Below are 13,181 nucleotides of genomic sequence, written 5' to 3'. Positions count from 1 at the left end.
CATACTACTGAAACCACAGGACCCATACGCGTAGCGAGGAAGTCACAACCCCTAGGAATTGAGGGTGTTGGTCTTCCGTCATTATATGATTTGTCTGAGACATTGAGTGTGTTTGCAGTATGGTGGTGATGAGACGTGTTGCTTCGGGATCTGGATCAGGGTCAGGAGACGGAGGATTGGAGGTGCCGATAGCACCTGAGCCCGTGGTTCAGATAGGACCGAGGAGTTGGATGCCCGGATTCGGGAGATCATGCACGACGAGATTGCTGCTGCGTTCCGAGCACAGCTGCCAGAGATGTTTGGGTCGATTAAGACCGCAATGGCCGAGTACTTTGACGAGCGATATGCCGCTCTAGCAGAGACAGCTGTCGCTGCAGCCACTTCGGCTGTAACTGCTGCAGGGGTTGGAGGAGGAGTAGGTAGGGCTTTCCAGGACCGGGACTTCGACAATACGAAGCCCCCGATATTTGATGGTACACAGGATGCTATTCGGGCTATGAGGTGGTTATCTGACGTGGAGGGATGTTTCTTCATGTGTTCACGTCCTGCTGACCAGAAGGTCAGGTGTGCCTTGAACCTGCTGAGGCTTGGGGCGAAGGACTGGTTTAGGCTGACGACTGGGTTGTATACTGATGATCAAAGGGCTGCTATTACCCGGGAGCAGTTCTGGGATATGTTTCGCACCCGCTACGTTCCGCGCGTGGAACGGGAGCGGCTTGCTCATGAGTTTTTGACCTTGAGACAGGATGGAGAGTCAGTGATGGAGATTACCCAGATGTTCACGGAGAGGACTATGTTTTGCCCTGAGTTTGCGTCGGAGCAATCTCAGATGACCCATTATCTGAGTATGCTTAAGACGGATATACGACAGTTTGTGGCTACACAACGTTGTGATACCCTTCTGCATCTTCAGGAAGCCGCGAGGCGGCGTGAGTTGGAGATAGAGCTGTAGCTGAAGGAGCAGCGTCAGGCATCGGTACAGTCTCAGCCGGGGCCTAAGCGGTCTAAGACCGCTGATACACGGTCTGGGGGTCAGCAGAGCCGCACTTGTGGAAAGTGTGGCAGGGTTCATTCGGGAGTTTGTAGAGCAGGAGGTGGGTGCCACAAATGTGGAAAGGAGGGTCACTATGCCAGGGACTGCCTTCAGTCCGCCCCTCCAGCAAACATGAGGATTTGTTACCATTTTCATCAGGTTGGTCATGTGAAGACCAACTGTCCGCAGCTCGCCCCCAAGCCGGCACAGGGTTCCGCGCCAACTACTGTGAGGATTGGAGATGGGAGGCCAGTCAACATGGAGCCTCCGAAGGCTCATGGTCGCGCCTTCCAACTCACGGCCGAGGAGGCCAAGGCAGCACTGGATGTGGTTGCTGGTATGTTTCTATCCTCTATCTCAGTTATTGTATTTGTTCTATGCTTATTGGTTGTGCCTATGATCAAGTATGTTTTTAGTAAATTCTTTGCCTGCTTTGGTTTTATTTGACTCGAGGGCGAGTCGGTCGTTCGTATCTCAGACCTTCTCTAGAGGGTTAAGTGTGCTGATAGATGATCTTGAGTGTCCGTTGCGAGTTTCGATCGCCAACGAGCATGAGGTTTCTGCTTCTTCGGTCTACCGAGAATGCGAGTTGGAGATTTTCGGGGTGTCTTTCCCAATAGATTTGATTCCTAATCCCATGGGGGATGTATGTATGATTGTAGGGATGGATTGGCTTAGCCGTTTTGGCGCCATGATCGACTGTGAGGGACATCGGGTGGTGGTTCGAACCCCAAGTGGGGGAGAACTGGTAGTATATGGTGAGGGCACCAGGTTGGGATCAGGGTTTTGTTCGGTGGCCAGGGCTCGACAGTATATTTAGCACGGGTGTGCCGGTTATTCGGCGTATGTGGTAGATACGCGAGCTAGGGAGCAGCTCTCGGTTTCAGAAGTCCCAGTGGTTAGAGAGTTTGCTGATGTGTTCCCGTAGGAGTTACCTGGAGTGCCTACGGAGAGGCAGGTTGAGTTCAAGATTGATCTAGTTCCAGGTGCAGCCCCTATCGCTAAGGCGCCGTACCGTTTGGCACCGCTCGAGATGCAAGAGCTATTATCTCAGTTGCAGGAGTTGTTGGGTAAGCAGTTCATTCGTCCGAGTAGTTCACCCTGGGGAGCACCGATTCTCTTCGTCGGGAAGAAGGATGGTTCACACAGGATGTGCATTGACTATAGGGAGCTGAATAAGTTAACGGTGAAGAACCGTTATCCGCTCCCGAGGATAGACGATCTTTTCGACTAGCTGCAGGGTGCATCTTGGTTTTCCAAGATCGATTTGAGATCATGATACCATCAGGTCAGGGTGAGGGAGGAAGACGTGGAGAAGACCGCGATCCGGACTCGTTATGGTCATTACGAGTTCGTGGTGATGTCGTTTGGACACACCAACGCGCCAGCAGTGTTGAGGGAGTGCGTCATTGATTTCAGTAGGAGTTGGGATTCCCACCTACCGCTTGTAGAGTTCGCCTACAACAATAGCTATCATTCTAGTATTGGCGCCCCACCTTTCGAGCTATTGTATGGGAGGAAGTGTAGGACCCCAGTCTTTTGGGGCGAGGTTGGGCACAGGGTGATGGGTCAGACAGAGGTAGTTCTGCAAACTACCGAGATGATACAGCAGATTAGACAGTGGCTGCAGACCGCCCAGAGTCGATAGAAGAGTTATGCTAATCGACACCGATCTGAGTTGGAATTTCAGGAGGGTGACACGGTTCTCCTAAAGGTCTCACCCTGGAAGGGTGTGATCCATTTTAGGAAGAGAGGAAAATTGGGTCCCCGTTATATTGGGCCGTTAAGGATTGTTGCCAGGGTGGGCAAGGTGGCTTATAGGCTAGAGCTTCCGGAAGAGCTTAGCCGGATCCACAACATATTTCATGTTTCGTAATTGCGAAACTGCGTTCTGGACCAGGAGGCAGTGGTATCATTGGATGGCATTCAGGTCGACGAGCGCTTGAACTATGTGGAGAGGCCTGTGGCGATTTTGGAAAGGAAGAAGAAGATTCTGCGAAACAAGGAAATACCTTTGGTAAAGGTACAATGGGAGCACCCGAAGGGATCCAAGTGGACATGGGAGCCGGAGGCGGAGATGCGCGAGCATTACCCGACATTGTTTACCTCAGCGGAATTCGAAGGCGAAGTCTAGTTCAAGTGGGGGAGAGTTGTAGTGCCCCGACTCTCAGGTAGTACTTTAAATATAATATTTTTGAGTTTTGGCCCTACTCGATGAGTTGGTTGCCCTACTCGTCGAGTAGCAGCGGGTTGGATCGCGAGTTAAGTGATCTACTCGGCGAGTCCTTTGTGGGACTCGGCGAGTAGGAACTGGAAAGTGAAACCCTAATTCTCGGGGTTGCACCCCCTATTTAAAGAAGCTTAAGCCTCTTTCAGTTCCTTGGCAGCCCCCTTTGCATCTCTAACTCGTGTGTGTGTGTGCCTTTGGGTGTTGAAGCTTTGAGAGAAGATTTTTGGTGTAAGAGTTTTGGGAAAACAAGCTATTGAGGCAAGGAGCTGGGAGGAGATCCGAATTCTTCTGCTGTGGACCTCTCTTGGGAAGGTATTAAACCTTTACCCTCAGTTATTTCAGTCTAGACCTTATCTTTGATTGAGTTTAGGGGTTTTATGAGGGTATCAAGTTGGTATGACAATCTATGGGCTAAATATGAAGTTGTAACTTCAGATTTGGACCCTCCTTGGAGCATACAAGCATAAAGTTCCAGCTTTACTCAAGATTAAGGTTCCCTTGGTCCATGAACACCCATTAAAAGTTTGGTTTTGGCATTAGGAGCTTGTGAAGCAATGCATGCATGTAAAGTTTGCAACTTTATGTGATTAGCAGGCCTAAGGAAATTGGATCTGCAATTTGGGGCCTTGCCATGGCTTAAAGACGTCTGCATGTTAAAATAACTGAAAGGACTCGGCGAGTCGCGAAGCTGACTCGACGAGTCATATGAAGATGTGCATTGAACTCGACGAGTTGGATGAACAACTCGGCGAGTCAGATGAAGGAAACAGTGAACTCGACGAGTTGTTTGAACAACTCGGCGAGTTAGATAAAGATGGCCATGAAACTTGACGAGTCGGATGAGTTTAACCAAGGATATGGTTGCGTGTATACCCGTAGAGTTGCAAGGAGGAAACTCGACGGGTGGCCTTAAGGATTGATCGGGATTCGAAGGAACTCGACGAGTTGGAATGTGCTCCATGGACTCGGCGAGTGGCCGAGTGTACTCGGCGAGTTGAGGTCAACATGGACTATTGACCTTGACCGAGGACTTTGACCTTGATCAAGAATTCACTAGGGGGTTACAAAGTTCCTTATAAGGGTAAGGACTTATGAGTATATTGTGCTATGTTTATAGGTGGTGGAGCCCGTGTCAAGTAATCCGATAGTTGGAGTTTACCTTCCGAGTCGACATCTGCGAGGTGAGTTATCCTCACTATATCGGTAAGGTCTACGGCACCAAGGCCGACCCTTAGAGTGTTATTGTTATGGTATGCTGCATGTGATCGTGACCTGTTCGATTGGAATCAGGGTATACAGTATGATATGCTCTTATGATCCTTAGGGATTGGTATGTTAGTGACGTGTTAGGTCGATGCTCTAGTTACGAGTGAACTCTATGATTGATGGTCTGTGAGATAGATATGTTTGCTATTTGTATATGCCAATATATGATAGTATGAGTACATGGTTATTTGCTTGTTGGTTGGGTTGAGGCGGTCCTGCTTTGTGCTGAAGGCCAACACACCCTCTGAGCGGTCCGGGGAGACTGTAGGCCCACGTGGCGGACCAGTCATGCTTAAGGCTCAGGATAGATCCAGTCAGACTGTAGGCCCGGTAGGGCGGACCAGTCTGGCCGATGGCCCAATATGTATGTTGTTTGATTAATTGTTATGGCTATGGTTTGTGCCAGCGTGGTATTGGTATTTTGGGGGTAGCTCACTAAGCCCTCGGGCTTACAGTTTTCAGTTTATTATTTCAGGTACTTCAGGAGATCGAGGGAAGGTGAAGGTGTGACCGTACTGCTCCTCATCCTCATGATCTGTTTTGGGACACTCTGATGATAAATGAATTGGAAATGTTTTGTAAAAACAATTACTATTTGACTCTTTTATTAGTATTAAAAGTTTAAATTTGGCTTAAATTTTATGGGTGTTACACTATGGACTAAAATCGAAGTGTCATTTATGTAACTTTTTAATCTCATGGTATCAAATTGTAACTTATAAATTAATTAGGGTTAAGGAGGGAATTTCACTGTTAATTTTTTCCGGAATGTTATACTACTCCCTCCGTTCCAATATTATTGTCCACAGACAAAAAACACACTGATTAAGAAAAACATTAATTGTCACTAACTTTATTTAATAAAATGACAGTTTTGTCCTTATTTGCATTTAATGTTCCATTAAATACTTAGTTAGTTAAGTAATAATGATGGAGTATTTTGGTAAAAATGTTATTTATTTAAGAAGTGGACTATTATTTTGGGACAAACCAAAATGGAAAGATGGACTATAATTTTGGGACGGAGGGAGTATTAAATATGGAATTGATTTGAAACTTTTAATGGTTTCCTTATTGTTAGACTTTTAAAGATTGAAATAGAGCATCTTCTACGTAACATTGCATCATATGTCACCATAAACCTACACTACCGTCATCTTCATGTCAATACAACCAACACCACCACAACTATCAACACCATCAACGACATAACCACAATAAGAACCATCATCACCATAATTAACATAACCGTCATCACCATCTCAGGTTAACACTTTACTTCAAGCTCTGGTTTCTTGTTTTAATTGTTATCAGATTAAACATAAAAGATATGTTTTCCTCAATTTAAGATCTGATTTTTTTATCGATGTTTTGTTTTTATATCATTTGCATTTAGAGATATGATTGCTACTGATGATATGTATCTGAAAAACAAAGAGTATGATATTTCTTTGTTAGTTTTACATGAGCCCCAGGTTTTTGTTAAAATGTTTGAGTGAAATCTTGAACGATGAATTTTAATATTTGTGTGTAGTTAGATGCAATAGTATAATAGAAAAAAGCATCTACACCATTATTAGACAATTTATAGAATTGTTTTTATCTGTTTCCTTTGACATATTATCTTTTTTCATATTTCATTCACCTTATTGTTTTTTTTCTCATCCCTTGTCTAGTTGTCTTGCCTTAGATCACTTATGCACTCTGATTTATGATTATGATGTGGCTGGTGGGTGATTGTTATGTAATCTAATTTGGTAGATATATTGTTTCTTTGAATGGGTTTAATTTCTTGTTTATTAAAGCCTCAACAAAATTACATTTTTTTTGTTTAATCAAGATTTCTCGTTTCCTATCTAGTCATTTAGGCACAAAGCTAGCTTACTAATAATCATATATGTTATGAATTTTATCCAATCATGTTTATTGTCGTGTAATTCACTAAATGACCTTGTTGAATCAAAAAAGTAATTATAAATAATTTATTATAGGTTGACTTCTAATAAAAATGTTCATAGGGTGTTTAAGGGGTGTCAATTTAGCAACACCCATATTTAAACTTAGGTCCCGTTTGATAGTTTCTGTCTAGGAAAGTGTTGTCTGGTAAAGTGCTGTCTGTGAAAGTTTTCTGATTGGGAAAGAAACAATGCTATTTGATTGTACATCTGATTGACTGTGCTGAATGATGAAAAAAAGTAATAAAAATAAAAAATAAATTTAAAAAAAGTTATTTAAAAAAAATGATAATCCAAGAAAGAAAGAAGAATGCGAGGTTTGGTGCATAATTGTCTTTTCAGCTCATTCAGCCAGAAAAATATGATTTTGGGGCTTTCTGGGAAAGACATATCTTACCGGGAAAGACCATTTTTTGTGCAAATCAAACAGTCTTTCCGGTCCATTCAGCCAGAAAGATCTGTTTGGACCTGGAAAGATGCGTATCAAACGGGACCTTAGTATTTTTTGCAATTCGAATCTACCTACGAATTTTTGTAGTTTATTTTTAAACATATTTTTTTTAAGTTTCTTTTGCACCTACAGTGAGGATTTTATCATTTTAATAGGAAATGATTACATTATGAATATGAATTTACACTGTGTTTGGCGTGACATAGCTAGCTGATTTTTTGAGTTTTTTTTCAGTTGTCATGTTTGCAAGCCAAAAAGTAGTTTATAAGCTAGCTTTTTAAAAAGCTACTTAGAGTAGCTTTTTAAAAATTTTCCAAATCTCTTGAATTAATTATAAAAACACATTATTTTAAATGTCATTTTATATCTTTCAACTAGTTTTACCAAACACTATTTTTTTATCAGCTAGCTTTTCAGCTATCAGATAGCTTTTTATTTAACAACTAACTTTTCAGCTAACAACTAGCTTTTCAGCTAGTACGCCAAACATAATCTTAGAATAATATCTAACGATTGATCTATTCATTAACTATTAGAATAACAATTTATAACAAATTTAGTTTGTGGTTTTCTCATTTGTATTTGCATAAATTATTTTCGTTGGTTATTAATTTGTTTTTTTTAATGATATTCATTGTAACAAATAAGAAAGAAGGACAACTTTAGTAATGAATTTTCATTGGTTTCAAAAGTACTTTATTATTTTTTCATCTCAAGCTGCTATTTTGATATTCTAATGTTAATTTTCTATAGCCTTGCAAATGGTTAGAATATAAACCAGTTACACATGAATATAATTTCTTTATAATCATTATATATATATATATATATATATATATATATATATATATATATATATATATATATATATATATATTCTCTTTGCTTAGCTACAGTAAACTCCTATCTATTTTGTCAATTTCGGCCCTTCTACTATCCCTGTTTATGTATGTGCGTTCAGATCTGTCACCAGGTCATTTTATGTCAATATTCATATTGTTTGTGTATACGTGTTGCTTCTCACCTCTTTTTTCTCCAATCGAATTCAGATCTGTGTAATCCCTCTTTCCCTTCTTCCAAACCGCTTCCACTTCGATCTCTTCCCGATTGTTCTAATTTTTAACCTGATTTCTTCTACTTCATCTACCGTCATTTCTCACTCTTCTCTCAAACGATCATCAGGTGCTCAGAAATCACAGAAGGTTCCTATCGATCTCCTCACATCGGTTATCACCTTTACCCTCCTTCTCTACATGCTCCGTTGATCAGTTCGTCAGTGTCTACACACCTTCTCTCAGGAGGAGGCGATGGAAACTAGTGTATAGGCGGATATCTCTACTTCTCTTTGTTGATGATTCTCACGAAATCAGTTCCCTCTTCACGTTCAATGTTCTTCCTTCTAACTTCAGATTGCCGATGCTTCATGAATGATATTCTTTTGCTACTATCGATGGTGTCCAAGACAGGCCTAAGAGGTTGGCAAAAAAAAACCCCTATTTATGGGTTTGGGTCTTTTTTGGTTCTTCCTTCACCGATATCCGTATGTTCCCGCCGTTCATTACTGATTTGGGTATGTATTTGCAACTTACGGCTTCACTCTCTTCGATTTGTGCTTGATTTTGGACTAGACGACTACAAATAGGTGATTTTTAATTTAGGTTTGTCAGAATCTATCACACCAGATCATTTGTTTGCTTTTTTTTTTGTCATCAGGCGTGATGAAGCCTACAACAACTGATGTCGGCTGCTTTTTGGTTGGCGTGTCTTCGCTTTTTGGGTTTACTTTCATATATGTTGTTTCTGCAATTGGATATTGTTTATGCAATTGGATATTGTTTATGCAATTGGAGAATGCGAGCACGAAAAAGAACACTAAGTGGTTGGTAGTTAAGTTACGACCGAGGAGGATTTCATCATCACCACTCACCACCTGATGCACTGCATCACCCTTGATGTTGTAATGAGATTTGAAGGAGAATTTGACTATGCACCCCAACTGGTCGATGAAATGCTTGAACTAGGGTATGTTGATTTTCAACCAAATTAACTATTATATAAAATTTTTAATGCATAAGATTTTCATCTGATTGAATCTATTTTGGTCTAATTATATATGGTGCTAGTGGGAAGTGTGTCTTGGCCTCAGAACTACAATGATTCAAATATCAACAAGCTTGGTAAGCATCTTCCTTACTAAAATATTGCTTAACTCGATTGAGATCCAATTATTTGTAGTTGTGTTGGTGTTTGATGTCTCTATTGTTTTTGTGTTTGATACCTGTATTGCAACATCTTACTTTCATTTTATTTCATCTCTAAGCATTGGACACTGGTATACTTGGATCCAATTAGACCAACCACAACCAAAATGTTCAAACCTTTGATTATTATTTTATAAAGGTACATGTTTTTTGCTGATTTTTTTCCCAGTTTTAACTGTTATAGTATATTTATTTCATAAGAGTTCAAATTAGGCCTCGTCACCTATTCTATTACTGCATTATTTATGAATTGGATTTCTTACTACAACCGGTAAAAACAAAAATGGCATTTGTTTCATTTTGCAAGGAATATGATTAGACTTTTTCCCATACCTTAAATCACAATGCTTGAAATCTGAAAATATGATGTCATTGTGGATGCTTGATGGCTATGGGTCAAGCTCTATGGATTTCAAATCAAGTGAAGGCTTCCAACCCCGTGGTGGCAGCTGCCTATGCTTCAAATATTGAAAAAATTGGGTCTGAATCTGGGCTGGATCATTTGTGAGAGGCTTATCAGAAGATGAAGATGGTGATGGTAACATTCCTTCATAGTCTTTACAAATATATCCAAAATTAATGATGATTTTGTTTAGGTTCTTTCTAATGAAACTTATGAGCACATAAGTTTTGCATCTTTACCTGTATGTCGCAACAAACAGTAACAGTTAATGGGTTTTCTAAGTTATACATACATATGACATATATACCTCTTGCATTCACAGACTGGATGAAAACTTGGATATATGGTTGCTATTGAACATTTTATTGCTGCCATTGCAAAAATTCAAAGTCAGGTACGTACATAATCTGATTGTAATTAATTCGAATTTTTCCATTTCAGAGGAAGTGACCTTAGGATTTTGTTTATTCTTCTCCCTTTTTTTAGAAAATACGAATGTTTCAGTAGGAGTGTTAATTGGACAGATTTAGGGGTTGTTTGATAGTTTCTGACCGAGTAAGATCAGACTGAGTTAGAGTCTAACTAGGTCTGAAGTTCTGATTGAAACTACCTCTGATTGAAACCTTGTTGTTTGATTATGGCTCTGACTAATTATACCGAATGTTGGAAATGACTATTTTACCCTTCTCTTCTATTTTCCAAAATTTGGTTGTTTTGTGTCATGGTGTAATTTCAATGGATAACATCCAAATTTCTTTGGTCATTTTTCATCAATTTCTTTTCATTTGTCTATTTTACATACTATGGACCGATGACTGTTTTTGCCTCACACCAAACTAGCAAGCGACAGCCATATTTGCAGCTTTATTCTACCCACTTTTCAATTTCTTTTGGGTTTTTACATCCGTCGACCTGCAAGTCATTTTCCATGTTTGTTGGCATCTATATATGTGTATCCTCCAAATTGTTTCAAGCTTCTGCAACAACACCAAAATTACTGTTATCACTTCCAATTCTCTAAATGTAAAAAATAAAAGAATTCATAGAAAACTGAATTTGAACCCATGGTAAAGGTTGTAAGCAAATAGAAACACTATACCTCTATTTGTTCTTGCAATTTCTTTTGTACTGTGCAACAATACCAAATAAACCTGGATCAAATTCAAACATAAATAAAGCCAAATACACTTAAAACAAGCAAACCTGTACACTCATCCATATATAATTTCATGAAGATTTCAAGAATTACTGTTCAGGGAAATAAGAGGACCGGTCGATTAATTACTTGGGCTTTAAGCTTAATGGGAATCGTCTCAAAAGCAAGTAGAAGGAAGCGATGCATGTATTAGAAATCTATTTCAACACAGTGAACAATCAATTTCAAAGAACTGAAGAATCGATTTCAAGCATATAAAAAAATCGATTTCAAAGAATCAATTTTATAGAGAGACGGGAATTGCAAACCTGTTTATTAGGTCAAAACAGGAAAATTCTTACCACTCTGGAGGAGGAGCCAGGTAGGAGACCTGAAGGAACGAGGTGGGAGGCTGAAGGAATGAAGCCTTGGCAAGCGAAAGAGAAGGGCATACGAGGGAGAAGATGATTTTTGTCTCGGTCAGGCTTTAATTTTTACAGGTCCCAGTCAGCCGTTCATTAGCCATTTACTGACCGAGTAAGAGCTCTAATATTGGTATCAAACAGCAAGACTAGGACTGAGTCAAATAAAACCTCTGACCGGACCTGGTCAGAATGAAATCAAACAGGGCCTTACATTGTCACCACTTGTGACATTGAAGAACTTTGAAGGTTCTATTTTTTTTTAATAATTCAATTTGTTCATAAGTAGAAAAAAACTGTTAAAAAATCTATAAATTTTTTGGATTCATGTTTTGATTCTTGATGTTTGTATGAAATGCAGGTTACTGAGTTATATTAATGGATTCAGTCGGAAGAGTGGATTATGGGTTTGTTAATGATAAAAATCAAAGGGCAAATGAAAACTATCAAGTGCAAAGATGTAATGAAATGCAACGCTGATGAAATCAATAAAAGCAAGGCAAGTTTGTTGTTGTTCAATGAGATTTTCATTATCATTTGCTAACTATCATACTTTATAACAAATTTTTGTATAGATTAAATAAGGCAACATCCGGAAAGGTGGCAATTCATATTTAGAATCACTGCCTTTAATGGATTCAATCATCTTATGACAATGAATTGTGGTTAGAATTGTAGCTTTTGCTTAAAATAATTTCTTTATAATCAATAAGTTACACTTTAGGTCCCCGTGTTTAGGTGGTGTTTTTGGATTAGGTCCTAAAAGAAATCTTTTGGAGTAGTATGCCTTAATAGAGATTTTTATGATGTTTTTGGTCTTTTCTCCCATGAAAAATAACTACTTTTCCCTTTTATCATTTATTTTAATTTTCAATATATATATATATATATATATATATATATATATATATATATATATATATATATATATATATATATATATATAGAGAGAGAGAGAGAGAGAGGAGGGTTCAATTGAGAAAAAAAAGGTTGAGAATATGGAAATCATTCTCAGTCACTCATTTATTTTTGCCGCAAAAACCTCCGTCGTACCAGCAGAAATGGGAAAGGAATAGACATGTGTTTTCCAACAAAACATGTTTCCTTAAACTATGCTAATCATTAACTTAATATATACAAAAACATAGTTTTTTCGTTTTTTTTAATTTTTAAGAAGCTATTTTTATCGAAAAATGATTTTAAATATACCAAAATTTATGATTTTTTATTCTCTACAAATAGACATCCATATTGATATAGTTTTAAAATAAAAATAATTTTTTTTTTATATTTTCAGGTATCGTTATTCATAAGTGAATAAAAATGAACCAGATTTTTACTACAATACATTCGTTATTCAGTTATGAATAAAAACTATGATTATTTTTTTTTATTTTTTTTTATTATTATTATTTTTTACAATTTACGTATCATTCATATATGAATATAGCATATAATAAACATAGTATATTCATATTTAAATAGTAGACGATACATTCACTTATGAATATTACATAGTATATTCACTTGTGAATATTAGATGGTATATTCACTTATGAATATTAGATAATATTTTCATATCTGAGTATTACAGAGTATTACATGGTATATCACATGTGAATATTACATAGTATATTCATTTGTGAATATTAGATGATATATTCACTTATGAATATTATACAGTATATTCACATATGAATATTACACAGTATATTCACATATGAATATTATAATGTATTTTCACAAATATATATAACTTTTATATGTTATTCACATATAAATAACATACAGACTTTCCTGTCAAATGATCCAACCAAACATACCATACATTTCTATCCAAACAAGATTAAACAATAGCAAACAAACATCCATGGAATCATTGTCATCTGTTTTCTTTCCTGTCAAATGAAACAAACCAAACTCCCTTCGTTATCGTTGATTTCCAGTCAAACCCCTTTCTCCATCTGTTCATGATGAACACACCAAACCTGATCAAATCCTTTTCCCCCATCTACTCACCCGTTG

At 38.3% G+C, this 13,181-nt stretch overlaps 1 long non-coding RNA gene across 1 annotated transcript; it reads left to right on the top strand.

The window, feature by feature from the left end:
• The first annotated feature begins 8,754 nt into the window (after window positions 1–8,754).
• On the top strand, window positions 8,755–11,902 carry LOC145063140 (uncharacterized). Its single transcript, XR_013687850.1, has 5 exons — window positions 8,755–8,957; window positions 9,059–9,112; window positions 9,504–9,734; window positions 9,922–9,993; window positions 11,518–11,902. It is a non-coding gene; the product is annotated as an uncharacterized LOC145063140 (long non-coding RNA).
• The last annotated feature ends 1,279 nt before the right edge of the window (window positions 11,903–13,181 follow it).

This window comes from Lactuca serriola, chromosome 7, assembly GCF_051521515.1.
Source record: "Lactuca serriola cultivar US96UC23 chromosome 7, Lser_US96UC23_V15, whole genome shotgun sequence".
In the NCBI taxonomy this organism is placed as follows: Eukaryota; Viridiplantae; Streptophyta; class Magnoliopsida; order Asterales; family Asteraceae; genus Lactuca; species Lactuca serriola.
This window is presented reverse-complemented; position numbering and strand designations above follow the sequence as displayed.